The sequence below is a fragment of the Oryctolagus cuniculus genome, chromosome 19 (assembly GCF_051225735.1).
Source record: "Oryctolagus cuniculus isolate XC-2025 breed Fujian yellow rabbit chromosome 19, ASM5122573v1, whole genome shotgun sequence".
NCBI lineage: Eukaryota > Metazoa > Chordata > Mammalia > Lagomorpha > Leporidae > Oryctolagus > Oryctolagus cuniculus.
In genome coordinates, this window is record NC_142885.1 from 10,164,539 (window position 1) to 10,178,835 (window position 14,297).

Genomic DNA, 14,297 nt, shown 5'->3' on the forward strand with positions numbered 1-14,297 from the left:
CACCTTGTCTCAGATGGCTTTGTGGGTAGGTGGCCCCTCAGTCACTCAGGCCTATTTGACAGTGAGAATCGGCGCTCCATGGCCACCCAGTGGCGACTCCAGGATGGCCACACACATTTCTTGGGGACAGGAACAAGAGCAGCCGGTCCCCCATCTGTGCTACCACCCTGTCCTGTTGGCCACTCCCTCCTGCAGGGCCTCTGGGAAGAGATGTGCACCTTTGGGGCCAGCAGGTGCCTGCCTGTGCCCATGGGTGGGGGCGTCCCCCACAGGCTGTGGGTGAGGGGGCACGGAAGAGGGTGGCTGTGCCCACAGGTAGGGAGGCAGGGGTGTGACGCAGAGGGTGTGGGTGAGGGTGGACAGAGGGTTGGCTGTGCCCACCACATTGGTCTTTACCAGTTTTCTGGTTTGCAGGAGCCAGGACAGCCAGGACAGCATCTGTGGCCTCCACCCAGCACGGGTCCTCCCTGCAGGGCTGGGGGCACCGGAGCCCAAGCCACTCCCCTGCCCAAGTCTCAAGCAGCCTCCTCCATCTCCCCTCTGAGCTTCCCTGAACTGGAAGAGGAAAGCCCTTGGGCTGTGGCCTCCTGGTCAAATACAAAGGGTCAAATCCCAGCAACTGAGTGTCGGCCCCAGCCGCTCCCAGAACCCCAACCGCTACAAAGTAGGGACCACCCCTTGATTTCACAGACAGCGAAGCTGAGGCCGGGCACCGCTTGCCGGGGAGAAGATCCAGGCTAGGGTTTAACGCCAAAGCTCCCCTTCCCAGCGTTAATCAGCTGCCCCTCCGTCCTCCCAGACCGCTCTGAGCTCAAACCACACCTGGCTCGACTCTGTCCTCCTGTTTGTAAAAACAGGGTGAACGACGTGAAATTCGGGCTTCCTCCTCTACTGTCACCACACCCCCCCCCATCCCAGGCCCCACGCACCCCACTGCTGTTCGCTGAGCCCCCGAGATGGAGGGGGGGTGACAGCCGAGGAGGGAGTGCTTTGAATGGCTGGGCCAGCACGCAGCGCCCTCCGCGGCTGTGGTGACAGCCTGAGCAAGAATTCCGCATTCATCATGGGATGACTCAGCCGGCTCGGGCCGGGCGCCTCTGAGCGTGACTCAGCAGCCGAGGGGGCTGGGTGGCAGGGGAGCAGGCCTCCGTCCATGTGAGCGGTGACTGGCGGAGAACAGCCTGTTCCCAGCTCTAAACCCCAAGGCGGAGCGTCCGCCTCTGCGGTCAGACACACGAGGGCCTCATGTTCCCAGCCATGTGGCCACGCTTCCTCCCTGAGACCTGGGGGCTGCCTCCTTCGCCATAGCCCTAGGGAACCGCCTTGGGTGCTGCAAGAGGCCTCTCCCCTCGGCACCATCTTTCCCGGGTCAGGCCGGCCTCCCAGCGAGAGCAGCAGGGGCCCCCGCGTAGGGGTGGCGAAGGCGGGATGTGTCACAGGCTGGGCACAGGCTGCACAGATGGTCACAGCGTCCTGCTCTGCTCCTGGGGGCTGGGAATGGGGCTCACTGGGCTTGTTGGTGCTCAAGGACTCAACTCAGAAAGCATCTCTTCTCATTGGGAAATTTCCCAAAACCCGAGTAGCAGGTTAGGGACAGTCTGTCAGCTCATCGGGAGAAAGCAGCCTGGGCTGGGGGTTGTGACGCAGTGCGTGAAGCCGCTGCTTGCGACCCGCACGTCCCATAGGGGACTGCCTGGGTTCCAGTCCCGGATCTGCTTCTGATCCCAGCATCCTGACAATGCACCCTGGGAAGGCAGTGGTTCCCCTGGGGCAAAGGGGCATTACTATAAGCCCTGTTTGAAAGCCGAGGACGGCCGGCGCCGCGGCTTACTAGGCTAATCCTCCACCTTGCGGCACCGGCACACTGGGTTCTAGTCCCAGTCGGGGCGCCAGATTCTGTCCCTGTTGCCCCTCTTCCAGGCCAGCTCTCTGCTGTGGCCCGGGAGTGCAGTGGAGGATGGCCCAAGTGCTTGGGCCCTGCACCCCATGGGAGACCAGGAGAAGCACCTGGCTCCTGCCTTTGGATCAGCGCAGTGCGCCAGCCGCAGTGGCCATTGGAGGGTGAACCAACTGCAAAGGAAGACCTTTCTCTCTCTCTCTCACTCTCTCTCTGTCCACTCTGCCTGTCAAAAAAAAAAAAAAAAAAAAAAAAAAAAAAAAAAAAAAAAAAGCCGAGGACGATGAGGTGAGACTTAGGGTACTTGTGCAAGATCACCAGGAGCTGGGCACGTGTCACTGGACAGAGGCCAAAGCCAGCCACGGCCAACCTGGGCCAACTTCACCATACCCTGACGAGGGCTGTGCACCAGGCCATTCGGGGAAGCCATGCTCCACTGAGCCTGTTCTGGTCAATATTTTTCTGTGTTGTGGCTTCTTCCGTGTGGGGAAGATCGTCTTCCTTGTAGGAGAACAAGGGTTGGCAGGGCCCTGGGACAGAGAGAGGACAGGGTTGGGGGTGAGGTGGAGGGAGCCAGGCCGATTCCAGCTGATGCAGACCCGGGGATGTAGCAGGTGAGGCTCAGGTTCCTGTCACCCACGTGGGCGACCTGGACTGAGGTCCTGGCTCCCGGCTTTGGACCAGGACCATGGCGGGGCCCTCCTTGCCCTCCACCTGCAGTCCTGGACTTGTAGGGTGAGCAGGGCCTCCCCCGCACTTGGGCTCCCCCTCGGGCACCAGGAAACTTGCAGCAGAGTGATGCGTGCGACCCTCTTGGTGTCCTGGGAGGCACCACGAGGTCTCGAGGGGAAGGAGTGAGTGCCGGGGAGTGAGCTCCAGCAAAGGGCATCTCCTGCCAGTGTGGCAGTGGCGGGCAGAGAGCCCAGCCTGGGGGCCTGCACGCAGACACGGGCCCGCGCTTCTGCCTCGCCCTCTGCCCCTCGTCCCCGTCTCTGCCCCAGGCCTCCATCAACTCTTGCTTCCACCTCTGGGCCCCTTAAGTAAAGCACCAGGACCCCATAACATGGAAGAAGGAGGAGCAGCCGCAGGGAGATGGGAGCAGCCCCAGGGGCGCGCAGGCACCGGCTGGGAGAGACGCAGTGCCCAGTGCTGGAGAAAGCTCCAAGCCCCTCTCGTGCTAGTGTCGGGGGCCAGGCAGCCTCACCGCTGTTTCTTGGGGAGCAGGGGTGATTCCCTGTGGTCCACCAGGGTGTTCCTGGGCAGGGCGCTGGGCCAGCTCCCGCCTCATCAAGGCATCACGACTGGAATTCCCCCAAAGCTCATTTCCTACCATTTAATCCTCCGCCGAGGACCACAGCTGCCAAGTCTGCCTCCCAAAGCCGCTGCTGGAACAGAGCCCACCTCCAGCCCCTCCCTGCCCCTGCCCACAGCGCCCCCTTCTGGGCCTTTGCTCCCTCCTCTCCAAGGGCGGGGTTCCTGGCACAGTGGGTTAAGCCACTGCCAGCGACGCCTGGCATCCCACAGGGGTGCCTGTTCAAGTCCCAGCTGCCTCACTTCTGATCCAGCCCCATGCTGATGTACCTGGGGCAGCAGCAGCAAACGGCCCCAGTGCTTGGGTCCCTGCCTCCTATGAGGGGGATCCATTGCTCACTGGCTTTGGCCTGACAGCCATTTGGGGGGGGGGTGAACCAGAGGATGAAAGATTTCTCTCTCTTTCTCTACCTCTCCCTGTGTAACTTTCAAACAAATAAAATCTTACATTTTTTTTTTTAATAGAGCAGGGCTTAGGGCAAGGAACATATCGTTTAATCTGAGCTCCGCCATCATTCACTGGGCAACCTCTCTGAACTTCTGTCCTGGGGGCCCCAGACAAATACACGAGACTAAGAATGGAGAGGCACGGATGCTGCCTCAACGTGCACCTGCTCGTTCCTGCCCTGGCGCCTTGGGGCCCTGCGCCTTCCCCCCACCCCTTTCCGAGACCAAGCTCTGGGGCTGGGTCTCGTGCACTCAGGCATCAGGCCACGGGCCTGCCTCCAGGGACCCAGTGGAAACAGCAAGTGTCAGAAGGTCACCCAGGCCAGGGAGCACGGCCCAGCACCTGGACATCAGCTGATGTCTGCATAGCACGGACTGACCGGTCCATCAATACGAACCGGATAACACAAGAAGCAAGGTAGGAAGCCGAATGCCAGCTTCCTGATGGACAGAGACGCAGTCCCCAGAGACCCAGGTGGACACCTCTCTCCAGGGGGCCTCCGGATCAGAACCAGATCCGGTGCTGGGTGATCTCAATGGCTGTTGTCATCTGACCACACCACCACCACCACCATGACCACCACCACCACTACCACCACGGGACAGGCCGACCCTTGCCCCGGGGGGTGTGGCCACTGGTGTGCACCGACTCCCCCGGCTAGTCTGGATGCCAGCACCAGATGGCACCTCTCTCTGGATGCCCTTCCCCAGGCCCAGCTGAAGCCCCCCGCCCCCATCACCCATGCTGGCTTTTTCCTCTACACAGAGGCCCTGGCAGTTCCCCCATCAAGTCCCAATCAGAACAGCATCCGCTCCTCTGAGGTTTCGCCCAGGTCTCCCTAATTGGATCTGGGCTATTCTCAGACAGACAGTCTCCTAGGTAATTTCCACAGAGAGCTAATATCCTCCGCTAAGCTGGGCTTCTTCCTAATTGAATTCCCAAGTGCGGTGTTGGGCCCAGGCCCCGTGCACACCGCGCAGTGGCGAGGGACGCAGGTGGAAAGCAGACCCGCGCCCACCAAGCGGTTCTGACCCCCGCAGGGCTTCCAGTCCACTAGATGTGCATACACCAGGCGCCATCCACAGCTAGACATGCAGCTCAACGGAGAAGCAGCTTCGGAAAAGGGTGGACCCTAAGTGGCCGGGAGGAGGACAATGCCAGGGGCCAGTAGGCTTGGAGGGGCAGCCGAGAGGACCCCAGAGAGAGGCAGGCGTTGGGAGGAGGAAGCTCTGAGTGCTCCTACGTAGAGCAGGATGGAATGAAGACGCTGCAGAGGGGGGTGAGGGGCAGCTGTGCCCCCACGCCCCTCGGCGAGTGCTGGCCGCACTCCCCTCTCACCCACAGGGCTCCTGTAGGCACCTGTTGAGAAACAAGAAGTCCAGGGAGGCCTGCGGTGAACACAGCCCTGGTGGGTGCCCCGTTCTCACAGTCCCGTCCACCCAGACGGTGGGACCACGGAAAACCTTGTCTGAGAGGAAGGGCTGGGACACTCTGCCCAGGCCAGGAGAGGCGGCCCCCCTGCCTTCCACCTGCTGCGGGGCTGCTTCGGCCAGGAAAACCAGGGCTGTGATACAGACGGGACACAACCTCTCACCTGCCAGCTCCCTGCAGTTCTCAGAAGTGGAGGCAGGGGGTTCCCAGGCTGGGACTTTCCTTCTGGGCTAAGCCCCCGCCTCCCAGCTCCACGCCACTCTTCCTAGGTAAGCCCTGACCCTTGATGACAAAGGGCCCCTGCACTCAGACGCATGATACAACCAAAGTAAGGGCTCAGGAGGAAAAAAAAAAGGGGTACCCCCACATAGCCCAGACCCCAGAGACCCTCCGTGGTCTCTCTGTAAAACTCGGAAGGAGCTGGCCCACAGGGACCCTGACAGCTGCCCCTCTGCTCCCTGCAATGGTCTGATCCTTAGCAAAGCTGCCCAGCCAGGGACTGGAGGGTTCAAGAGGAAGAAGTCTCTGCCCACAGGGCCTCCGGCTGACCCCGGTCCAGTGGGAGCTGTCTGGGGCCGGGGCCAGCCCCATGGCAACAGAGTGAGCTGGCAGGCCCAGCTGTGCTGGAGGGACCGGCTGTCGGCTCAGGCTGTGAATAACGGGAGCCTCATCGCCAGCCCGGAGCTGCAGGGGAGGGAGCACCTGGTACACAGGTGCTGACTCAGACCGCAGGTCCAGGCAGGTGGCTGCCGGGCAGGGAACGGGGAAGCTCCTCCAGACTCCCACTCTCTGAGCGCAGCCTCAGGATCCTGGGCCTCCGGGCCCTTCCACCCAGTTCTGGCTGAAATGTCCACCCCACCCCACCCTTCCTCCACTCTGCGCCAAAGTCCAGGTCCAGGTCCACCCCTCTCTGGATTCCCATCTCATGTGTCACTCAAGAGGCACGTGACCTTGATGACCTTGGAAGCTTTGGATCCCTGGGACGGGACCCTGAGGCCCCCCGGGCTAAGCCGGGTCTCCAGCCCCGGCATCTGTCTGGGACCCGGGTCAGAGGAACGCATTCTCCCCACTGCTTGCGGACAATCCCGAAGATGACTGTCATTCTGCAGGGTCTATCTCACAGGCCGCAGGGCCTTCCTGCACTGTTTGCTTCCAGCTCTGTCCAGCCATCTAAGGCCTGCCCGGCCTTCCACCCTGAAGGCGGGAGTCCCTCCAATCTCCTGGAAGAAGCCCTGTGTCCTCTGTCCCTTCAGCACCCACCCCAGAGCACCGCCTCAGGTCCAAGGCCGCCCTATGACCAGTCTGAAGACACAGCACCAGGGGCAGAGACAGAAAACTGCTCACTGAGCAAGCAGGTCAAAGGGCAAGGTGGCTCCTCCCCCGCCCTCAGGGTGTTGTTTCTCATTCCCTGGAAACCGAGCCCTGGGGAAGAATGACTTCTTCCCCAGCTGGCTTCTTTTAGTGCGATAAGAGGATCTGTGGCCCTCATGGCCGCCCCAGGCAGCAGGTGCCTGCAGTTCCACACCACTCCCTCTCCTGGGCTCAGACTGCAGGCTCAATCCTAGAGGAATGAGCACAAGCAAACCGAAATCAAAACCCCAGGGTCAGGGTTAGGGGTCAGGGTTAGAGTGAGGGGCTAGGGGTTAGGGTTAAGGATTAGAGGTTAGGGTTGGGGTCAGGGTTAGGGGTTAGGGTTAGAGGTTAAGTTTAGAGTTAGGAATTAGGGGTTATAGGTTAGGGCTAAGGGTTAGAGGTTAGGGTTAGGGGTTAGGGTTAGTGTTTAGCCTTGGGTTTAGGGTTAGAGGTTAGGGTTAGTGTTTAGCTTTGGGGTTAGGGCTTAGGGTTAGGGGTTAGGGTTAGTGGTTAGCGTTGGGGTTAGGGTTAGAGGATAGAGTTAGGGGTTAGGGTTAGTGGTTAGCATTGAGGTTAGAGGTTAGAGTTAGGGGTTAGGATTAGTATTTAGCATTGGGGTTAGGGCTTAGGGTTAGTGGTTAGGGTTAGGGTTCTGATCTAATTCATCAGGGGCAGGGGTGGTGATCGGGATTTTAGGGAAGCTCCTGGGTGCATCTCATGGGCAGACTGGGCCAAAGCACAGAACTTCACAAGGCAAAAGACAGAGGGCTTCTGGTGGCCTGAGTTGGAAACAGGCCTTCAACTTGGCAGATACGGGGTGGGGGGGACAGAGGCATGGGAAATAGGGGGACACAGCATGAGGAGCCCGGACCTGTCCTGGCTTGGGGGCACAGGGGTCAGGCACGCAAGAAGGGACACCTAAGAGGGCAGCTGTGGTCCTGAGAAATGGACCTGAGCGGCTGCTGCCCTCTGGGGAGGCAAACATTTAAAAGCAAAGCAAAACCAAGCAGATTCCCAAAGTCTTTGCAAAACGACTGGGCAGGCAGGGCAGGAACCACTGAGAGGGGCCAACAAGGCCGGCCCCAGTCCAGACTTGGCCGGAGTGTGCCCAGGCTCGGCATGGACCCTTCCTGCAGCCTGGCCCCGCCTGCGGTCCCGGGGGCCATGGGGCCTGGGGGTGGGGGTGGGGGGGCAGTTCATCTGCCCTTTCTGCACCGAGGCGTCTTCTCCAGTCCTGGGGGCTGCCTCACTTCCTGCTCTGGCTTCTGAAAGGGTCTGGGGTCTGAAAGAGGAAGCGAGGGTCTCCCCTCTGGTGCTCCCTGAGCCGGCCTGGCCCACCCCTCCTGGAGCTCTCCTCAAGTGCTGATGCCTGAGAGCCCTGCCCTTACACCCGGAGCTGGCTTACTGCAGGGGGCCACGGCTAGCCTGGCCTCAGCCACAGCTGGGCTCCTTTAGCCAAACGACCTCCATTCCCTCCCGCCCCTGGCCCACTTTGACCTCCCTGCAGCCTGCCTGACCTGGGCAGTGGGTCCTGCTCTCCCCATAGGAGCTCATCTGCCTTCTGAGCCCAGAAGGGGGTGCAGGGGCCATTCCTCCAGGGGCCCCAGCTGGCCCCCTGGCTCTGCGCGGCTGCATCCACACCTGGAAGACCAGAGGGGGCGGGGGCTGCCCCGGCCGGGCTGTTTACCCGGCGCCGGGCTTTGCCCCATGGCTCCCTGGAGGTGACTCTGTCCCCTGCGCATTGTTTCCTTTCCGGTGGAATTTCTGCTCCTGAGGACTCACTGTCCAGTTCCCCGCATCCTGGTTTCCTCCCGTCCAGACGGGCTGGCCACTGGCCATGAACTTGACCGTCCATGGGGGGGCCGAAGACTTGAAGAGCAGGCAGGAGGCTGATGTCCTTCCCTGGACTCGAATGGTGGGGTGTGTCCATGGCAGGTGGGCGCTGTGTCCACCGTGGGCAGCAAGTCCTCCCACTCTGACGCAGGCAGCCAGATCAGGTGGACAGGTGAGGAGGGCCCACGCGGCGGGGACACGGCCTGCCACGTGGTTCCTTCCTCTGTTTGTTGCAAGGCCCTCCTGGTTCAAGAGGAAGGCAAGGAACGCAGACAGACAGGCGTCAAGGCCACCCCCAACGTCATCACAAGGAGGCGGTGGCTGTGCCCCACACCTCTGCCAACTCCCCTGCCCCTGGCCCTTCCTGTGGGGATCTGCAAGGTAGGGGAGGTGAGGAGGAAGCTCTGCTCCCCTGTCCTAGGCCCTGGCCCATGCTCCTGAGTCAGATCCCTGGGGTGCCAACTACACCCCCCAGGCCAGCGGCTTTCGGGCCCCAGGGGGAGCAGGGGCGCAGGGCCCACCGTGGAGTCTGAGCTGCCTCCCATCTGCCACCTCAGCTCCCCTGGCCCCCCAGGCAGTGCTTACTCGCCTGCGTGCATCAGCCCTTACTCATTCAGTCCTGTTAGTTCTTGACCCTGAGGGGGCCCCAGCAGGGGTGCAGCAGAGCCCTCCCCGGCCCCCAGGAAGCGTCTGCCCTGGGAGGAGAGGCAGACAGCAGGCGTGGGGAGGCCAGCTTTAGATCCAGGCTCATTTATTGTATTGTATTTTGTTGTGTTACTTTTAAAGATGTATTCATTTATTTGAAAGGCAGAGTTAGAGAGAGAGAGAGAGAGAGAGAGAGAGAGAAATAGGCAGAGATCTTCCATCTGCTGGTCCACTCCCCAAATGGCCACAGGATCAGGGCTGGGGCAGGCAGAAGCCAGGAGCCAGGAGCTTCCTCCGAGTCTCCCACATGGGTACAGGGGCCCAAGCACTTGGGCCTTCTTCTACTGCTCTCCCAGGCACATTAGCAGGAAGCTGGATCGGAAGTGGAGCAGCTGGGACTCGAACCTTCGCCCGTATGGGATGCGGGCACTGCAGGCCGTGGTTTTAACCTGCCGCACCACAGCACTGGTCCCATTTTACTTTGTTTTGTTTAAAAGGCAGAGAGACAAAAAGAGAACTGCCAGCCAGCCAGAGGTCTCCCGCCCACTGGTTCACTCCCCAAATCCAGCAACGGCTGGGGTGGGGCCAGCCAGGAACTCAAGACAGGAGCCCCACGTGGGGGGCAGGGACCCCAGTACTTCAGCCATCACCTGCTGCAGCTGGAGTCAGAACTGGAGCTGGAACTCGAGGGGGGCCTGACTACAGGAGAAGGCAGCTATGGGCACGGAGCTGTTGGGAAGGGAGTGGGTGCAGGAAGCAGCAGAATGAGGAAGGGCTGGGCCGGCTCGGGGGAGCCCTGCCCCGTGGCCTCCAGCTGCCCGTAGCCAAGCACAGCACCACCCCGACCCGACGCTCTCAGGAGTCTCAGGAGGACCCAACAGCCCCATCCCAGAAAGACCCGTGCAAGCCCCTGTGCGCCCAAGCTGGCCATGCGGGAGGAAGGGCGAGGCGGCCACCCCAGGGCCCCCTGGCTGGTAACACAGGCCCCGCTGCCTCCCTCTGTCCTGCGACACCTGCCCATACAGTCCCTAAGCCCCACAGCGGGTAAGGAGGACTCTGGGCCCAGCCCACCCAAGCCTGCTGCCTCACGCTGGTGACTCAGACCAATAGACATGCGAGAGGTCTGCTCCCATTTAGACAGAAAGGACTGGTCAGTGACTCGGGATGGGGGTGGGGTGGTGGTGTCCCTGGGGTCCCTGCGGGGCAAATTCCATCCATGCTGTATCACCCAAACTGTCCATCCCCCGCACGTCACCCAGCCCGCTCAGCCTCCCCTGACCGGGGGTCACCATCCTCTCCCTGGGCGCCTGCCCAGCCTGGTGGGAGCGGAACGGAAGAACCACGTCCAGAGAGCCAGGCTGCAGCCCCACAAGAGAACACCCATTTCCGGCGGACGTGTAGGGGGTCAGGAGAAATGAGCTCTGTAACGCGGGCTCGTGAAGGGTCTAGGACCGGGTGGGGGGAGGGTGCTCCCCAGAGGCAGAGACGTGGTGGGTGAGAAAGAGACCTGAGCCTCCCCAGCACACCCACTCATACTGCACGCCGCCCCACCGACTCCTCCTTGAGACCTCCTGCCCTCAGCGCTGCTTCCTCCAGGAAGCCTGCCATCCTGCACCAGCCCCCACGTCTCTGTCTTTATCACCTGGGTCTTACAGCTTCCTGTCTTTTCTAATCACTGCACGCATTCGCTCTTCTGCCCCAGCGAGTGTGCCCATTCCTGCAAGGCAGGAAGGAACTGATATTCTTCCGCACCGCGCCACTCGGTCGCGCGTGCTGGCCATTCTGGGGTAGCCAAGGACCACACCGGAACCAGGGTAAAGAACAACAGGACCGTATACGGACAAGTCAGAAGAAGGGGTGGTCAGGAATGTCGAGAATGAGGAACGAGGCCTGGTAAAGATGTAGGCGCGTGAATCAGAGTCAGATAACCCAGATACAGGGCAAGAGAGGAGGACACTGGGCCGGGACTCAGCCAGCGCGGCCTAGAGGTGCCCCCCAGGGCCCGCGTTGGCTCATCCGAGCCGCGCGCACTCCACCCTGCCGTGGACGTCCGACTTCCTGCTGCAGGCCACCCTGCGCCCAAGGGCGGCGAGGGTCTTTTCTGCTCACGGAATGCCAGCATCAGGAGAGGCTCGGCTGTAAAACACTACCCGGAAATGAGGAAGTGAGGATGCCCAAGGCCCTGGCTCGGCCAAGTGCAGACGGGAAAGCGGCAGAGGCCCAGGCGGGGGGAAGTTGGTGCAGGAAGTGACAGGGACCGACAAGAGCAGGGAGAGGGCCTGGCCTGGGAGGGTGGGCCAAGCCCTGCTCTGTTCGCACCTGGGGGCCCCACAGCTGCCTCCTTCCTGCTGCTCGAGGGACTGGACTGCATGGCAATGTCAGTTTTGGCCGTGGGACCCAGAGAGGAGACTTCCTGGGAGCTAATGCCTGCGATGTGGGGCTGGCGATGTGGGTGCCGTGGGGTAAGCTGATGCCCGGCATCCCACACAGGAACGCGGGCTTGAGTCCTGGCTGCGCCGCTTCCAATCCAGCTTCCCGCTCACACACCTGGGAAGGCAGCAGAGGCTGCTCCCACATTGTCAGCCCCAATACTTGGGCCCCTGACACTCACATGGGAGACCCAGATGGAGCTCCTGGCTCCTGGCTTTGGCCTGGCCCAGCCCTGGCTGTTGCAGACATGTAAGGAGTGAACCAGCCAATGGAAGATCTCTCTCTCTCTCTCTCTCTCTCTCTCTCTGTCACTCATTTGCCTTTCAAATAAAGAAATCTTCTAGAAAAACGATGAAGCTTGCAGAATCAGCCTGTGAGGGTGTGTTGGGGCTGGGGCGGAACAGGACACTTCCCGAGACAGATGTGCGGGAAGGGACCAGCAGGCATGCTCTCCTGGACCACCCACCCACCCCGGGGCACGGAGGGCCCACACTGCCAGACACCGGGGAAGTCAGCGAGAACCCTGGGAAAGCCCCCCACCCCGCCCCACCCCAGGGAGCTCTCACTCTACCAGAGTTGGAGCTGGGGCTGCCTGTGGCCCCGGGCTGTGCTCTCCGAGAGAGGCTGCCCCTCAGTGAGAGCCTAGACCGTGCCTGGTAACTCACACCCCACGCATTCTCACAAGGATCATGATCTGCCTTACAAAGAGGGAAACTGAGGCCCAGCGGCAGCACCTGACCCAGCTCCCTGCTCACACGCACCCTGGGAGGCAGCACGGATGCTCCAGTCCTTGGTTCCTGCCACCCACGTGGGAGACCCGGATGGAGTTCCACTGGGTTGGCCCAGCCCTGGCTGTTGCAGGTATTTGGGGAGTGAAGCAGGAGATACAACATCTCTGTCTGTCTCTCCGCCATTCCGATAAAAGGAAAATAAATAAATTTAAGAAAGCAGAAAGGAGACTACAATTTAAAAAGAAAAAAGGGAAAGAGAGAAAAGTGAGTCCACAGGGGTGAGGTTTGCCTAAGGACACACAGAGGACAAGGGTCACCTCCCCGACTGGAGGCCAGTTGGTCTGATGCCACGACCACTCTTCTCTCAGTCACTGTGTGCCCTTAAGCTCATCACTTGGCGTCTCTGAATATCAGGCCTGACAACTTAAAGCACTGGGTTAGACAATTCTAAGAACCCTCCATACTGGCGTCGGCGCTGTGGCGTAGCCTCCACCTGCGGCACCAGCATCCCAAATGGGCACTGGTTCATGTCCCCGCTGCTGCTCTTCCGGTCCAGCTCTCTGCTATGGCCTGGGAAGGCAGCAGAGGAGGGTCCAAGTGCTTGGGCCCCTGCACCTGTACTCTGAAAGTCATACCAAGCAACCACAGACAGCAAGGGCTGTACTGGGCACGGGCACAGGTTTGGGAATCAGGGGGCTGGAAGGGAGACAGGCTGGAGAAGGCAGAGAGCAGGGGAGGTTGGGCACAGAGCAGGTCTGAGGAGGGGTCTGCACAGGCCCCGGCTGTCCTGTGTCCAGCTGTCCCAGGACCAGGATCTCCATAAGAGAGGCCGAGACACCCAGTACTTGGCCAGCTCACTCCTAGAGAGGACGGAGCCAGCCGCGTCCACACACGGGCTATTTTTGGAGCCGTGGTGTTTGGAGAGCCACCAGGCCAGAAATAGGACCTTGTGTCTCTGCCACCCCCAGCTCTCCCAGTGAAATCACCAAGAGGCAGGAGGCCCGGCCCACATTCCACGGAGCCTGTGTAACCACCAGCAGCCGACACCACCTTCCCCTCGGGTAGGGCCCAGGGGCCTGGCGCTTGCCTGTAAAAGGGGATTCTGGAAGGTGCAAGGCCAGGGAAAGAGAGCTTGAGTCAGAGCGAGCGGAAGAAAGAGAGCAGGGAACAGGGAGAGCGCGTGCAAAAGGGCGGGAACAGCAGGCTGATGTCCAAGGCCGGGAGAGGAACCAAGGGGCAGGGCGGAGCGCCAGTGGGAGGGGCCACAGGACGAGGGCCAGGCTGAGACCACCGTGAGTCTGGGACAGTCACAAGCACTTGCTGGGGGCAGAGAGGGACCTCTTTCCCGTCTTTCCCCAGAATGGGAACTGGAAGTTTCCCCAGAAATCCAGGGCCCTGTAACTCATCGCTTATCTCTGAGCCTCCGGAAATTAGAGATCCTGCTGTTTCAACAGCTGGGACTTTTCTCTCCCCCTGACCCCTCACAGAAGAGGTCACGGTCTGGACAAGAGGACTGCGCTCAGGCGGCTTGGGGTTCGAGGTGAAAGAGAAAGTGACGGCTCCCTGGCGGGAGGCATCCTGGGCAACTGCTAGGTGTGGGAAGGCCCTGAGCTGGGGCAGACGAGGCCATGTGCACCCAGAGGAGAAGCGGTGACCTCGGTCAAGTCTGGGTTCTAGGTCGGCTTGGCAGCTCCAGCTCATCAGGGTTAAAGGCAGAATTGGCAAAGTCAAAATGCTGGCCTCGGCTTGCGCCGCAATTTCTCCTTCCTATATTTTTAAAAGATTTATTTATTTATTTATTTATTTATTTATTTATTTTTGACAGGCAGAGTGGACAGTGAGAGAGAGAGAGAGAGAGAGAGAGAAAGGTCTTCCTTTTGCCGTTGGTTCACCCTCCAATGGCCGCCGCGGCCAGCGCGCTGCGGTTGGCGCACTGCGCTGATCTGATGGCAGGAGCCAGGTACTTATCCTGGTCTCCCAGGCCTCTGCTGCTCTTAAGCACTCACTGTGCGCCTCCAAGTCCCCTCTACAGGACACAGGGCTCCTCAGCTCTCTCACACTGAGAACGGAGAACCTGCACAGGAACGGCATCACAGTCGAGTACCAGGTCTGTGCGTGGGCCCTGAACCGGCCCCAGCAAGGCCCAGGCTGTCCACAGAAGACAGCTTTCTACACGGGGCCTGCCGAGGCGTGGAAACAACAGGGTTACAGGGCGGCT